At 34.8% G+C, this 4,009-nt stretch overlaps 1 long non-coding RNA gene across 1 annotated transcript; it reads left to right on the top strand.

The window, feature by feature from the left end:
- Nucleotides 1–158: 158 nt before the first annotated feature.
- Nucleotides 159–3,189, top strand: LOC142354823 (uncharacterized). Its single transcript, XR_012761122.1, has 3 exons — nt 159–275; nt 467–620; nt 3,007–3,189. It is a non-coding gene; the product is annotated as an uncharacterized LOC142354823 (long non-coding RNA).
- Nucleotides 3,190–4,009: the final 820 nt, after the last annotated feature.

Here is a 4,009-nt window from a genome sequence, read left to right as displayed (position 1 = left end):
TTTTTCATGACTTTTCGATACAACAACTAAAAAACAGCTTGCGAAAAAAGTTATCCTTTGAAAAAGTGCTAATTTTCCTGAAACGATCCTTGCCACAAAAATGTCTGGTAATTTTTTTTATCACACGAGGAAAAATTTGTGCGAAATCACACGAGACACATTTTTCACACACAAAATTGTGTGACTTTTGATCACACGAGAAAAAATTGTTTGATTTCACAAGAGAGAGTTTTAGAGTGGAGCTATTTGATGCTGTTTGATATGCTGTCACTAAGGTTAGTGTTCTACTGTTACAAGGGTACATAGTAGTCTCTTACATTGTATTTTTTGCAGCTCGTTATTCTTTTACATAGTAATGTGGTAACTTGCGATATAAAGACATAATTTGTATTCGAGGTTCTTAAAAAGTAGCATGGAGCAAAAACAGCAAATCGTTTGAAAAAATGGTTCTTATCGTGTTTTTCAGTTTTCTTCAAGATCAAAGCTACTAAACTGGAAGTGTTCAAGGACTATTGGGATTATGATGACGTCACTGGAGCTAGAAATACAGACAATGCATGGGTTGAAGTTGTGGCTGTCAACTTTCATGACGGAACCGGGAAATATCTGAATCATTGCGGGTAATAAGTTTCAATTGCTAATGGTCTTCCGCCATTTTTGAATTTATTTTCCTTTCCAGAAATGAAAATCCAATATTTTGTTTAGGAAAGATTAAGGCAGAAAACTAAAAAGGACAAATTTCAGGAAAGAATGGGAAAAAATTGAACTTTTATAAGACCAAAATATTAACATTCAATTAATGGGGCATCATTATGATTGTCGATATTGTAATTTTTGGCAATCAAACGTCAAAAAATGTATGGCCGAATTATATGGAAAAAACTTTTGGTCTAAAAACATAGAGTTAGGAAAACAATGAAGCACAATCTGTTCTCTACCATCCGCAAAGCGTAATTGGATGCTCCTAAAGTTCTATCCCAAAATGGGGTTTATGACCTGAGCCAGCTCTGATCAATCTGACTTGGGTCGCCCATAGGAATAATCAAACCATCCAGAGGAAATTTGGCTCTATTAGAACTAACGTGAGTTGTGTACGGGTTGTATCAGATTCACTTTAGTCGGGCACTGAAAGTCCTAGATAACATGTGCGGACAAAACAGTCCCAGGCAAAACAGTCCCAGACAAAACAGTCCCAGACAAAACAGTCCCAGACAAAACAGTCCCAGACAAAAACAGTCCCAGACAAAATAGTCTCCAAAAACATATTTTGGCTAAACTATGTTGTAATCAGCTTAATATTTGTTCAATGAATTGCAATTATATGAATAACTTAAGTGGTTCCTTTGTTAATTGGTGTGCATATGTTTAACTCTATGTTTAGTTCGGACTATTTTGTCTGGGACTCTTTTGTCTGCCTTTTTGGGACTGTTTTGTCTGGGAATATTTTGCTATTCGTGACTGTTTTGTCCGGGACTGTTTTGTCTGCTCACCCTAGATCAACCCAAGTTGGACACAGGGAGTAGGAGACCTACTTGGGTTGAGTAACGGGGTACCCAGACTATTAATTCGAACCAAAGAAGTAGCAGAAATCTTTTGCATAATGCTTTTTTTATTCCGCAAAATTGACATTTTTTTTGTTCATATGGTTTCTGAGTTTCTCAGTTGAAAATATTTCCTAACAAACAAAGCTTTTTAGCTCAACAGGATTAATTAAAACTAAGGTTTTAGCAAGTTCTTTGATGGTCGTGAAATAAAATGATGTTTTTCAATACAAAGTCTCTTCGCAGTTCATTAACACTTCCTTTTCCGTAGACTGGGTTTTCTTTCTGTCTTGGTTCTGGACGCTATCTAGATTCTGATCAAACCGTAGGGACTCTGGAAAAGGCTTTAATAAGACTATCTACTCTGAACCGACCGGGAAAAGTCTGGAATAGGTCCTGATCAGCGAAGAGTCTGGATGCGGCTCTGATAAGATTATCAACAACGTAGAATTGCTCCCAGACTCTGTGGCTGGGTTGTGCATTGCCGCCTGTGCACATTAATTAATGAGAATTAAAAAATATTTGTTTGTTGTATCTTTTTAAGAGGTATGAAAACCTATCTTGAAACCTTTTCTGATTGTTAATGTTAACCGAAGCATTTTGAACCATGTAATGTTGGCGCATTTTTGAGGTGCGCTAATCAGTTACGTGTCCATTTCTTGAGGAGTAATTACTTTTCTCTGTATTTTTTTTCAATGGAACCATCACAGTTAGATATTTTATGATTGTTCCCAAATGTGATTCGCTGTCAAGATAGGCACAATCTTGAAGATTTCGACATGCGTTTCAAGAAATCAGAAAGTTTACCAAAATCGTAGTAAAAAAGTCATGTAAAAGTTTACCATGAAAGCATAACAATGATCTACCGAAGACTTCTTCGTTTAGCAAAAAAATCAAGATCTTTGTGTCAAGATGTATCACGCTTCGTTTCACTGGGCTGTTATGTCTCTATTAACTCTTTCCTCACTCTCTTCGTGAACAGAACTTTTCTATTCACAGTTTTTTGTGAACAAACTAATGAGTGTTTTTGTTTTTGCACTGATTACGATTTGTATATAGCCGAATCCGAGAAAGAACTATCCATTACAAATTACAAGTGCCGTCATGAAGGTGTAAAAAACCCGGGTCGTCCATCATACTTTCTTTGATTTCGTACTAGGTCATATATGCTTTAGCGCATTTCTTGCAAAGTTTCAGCGCATTTCAGCGCATTTCAGCGCATTTCTTACATAATTTTCAGAAAATTTTTCGACCCGGGTTGTAATCATACTAGGATAAGATATGATTTCTTAGGGTTTCATAGGGGGGTTCTTGGGGTTTCACAGGTGGATCGCACTAAGAGATCCGACATGAACAGTATCAAATCATATACGATCCGTGTATGAAATCAAAGAAACTTCAAGCCGGGCATTAATTACATGTCATATACTGCATGCCAGGGAAAACAGAAATCCGGTTTTTTCAGACAAGAAACAGATAGAATGAGCTGGATTGACATTGACGAGTCGCTCAAAATCGACAATGACGGATCTGCTCTGCTGATCAGAAAGACTTGTGAAGCCAGAAGTGCCTATTGCAACATCTGATTGAGAATCGGACAAAAATTAAAACCTCGTAATTTGAAATAGAAAAATTAATTTATCACATATATGAGATAAAATTAAAAATCTTATGAAGAATTTTTGAGCTTGCGAATCTGTTCCTTTTGTGACCCGTTCGCATAATGAGTAAACATCATTTGCAATCAACAGTTTTACTTGGTTAGCTTTCAAGCAATATTATTAGAATCATAAATTAACTCAAAAACTAACAAATCAATTACAATTTTTTAAACAAAAAGTATCGCAAAAAAGTAGGTGTTTTGATATCAAAAGTATTGTAAGCGAATGAATATTTCTAAAATTTTTTTAATTTTTGAAAATTTTTGCATCATGACTTGAACACCACCTTGAATTTGAACCAAATTATTAACTATTGAAACAAATTAATGCTTTCAAAGCTTGCCATCGCAATTCAAACCAATTTATTCATTTTAGTTTTTATCTGAGAAAATTCAGTCAACGGAATAGCTTAAATGGAAGCACCGCCACCAGTAGATACTAAATGAAAGAGAGCTTTTTAAAATTTCATCTGCTTATTGCACATTCATTAAATTGTAGAGATTTTTTGAAATTTCTATAGGAAAGTTTTAATTTGAGTTTCGCAATCTTCGTTTGAGTTTCGTAACAATTTTTTTAGCAATTAGTAAGCCAGACTCGAAAAAATATTTTCCTTGTTTTTCTCAAAACATATTAACCTCTGCATAATTTGAATGTGATCATAAAAGCCTACGCTTCATAGAAACTACAACATTTTTGATACTGGACCACTGTTTATTAATTTAACTCTCATGAATTGTCAAAACTATAGTTTAAAAGCCTATACAGTATTTGCACATAATAGCGCAAAATTGCGCTTTTAATAATTAA

Source organism: Convolutriloba macropyga, unplaced genomic scaffold, assembly GCF_964194025.1.
Source record: "Convolutriloba macropyga unplaced genomic scaffold, txConMacr16.3 SCAFFOLD_3708, whole genome shotgun sequence".
NCBI classification, from domain to species: Eukaryota; Metazoa; Xenacoelomorpha; order Acoela; family Convolutidae; genus Convolutriloba; species Convolutriloba macropyga.
This window is presented reverse-complemented; position numbering and strand designations above follow the sequence as displayed.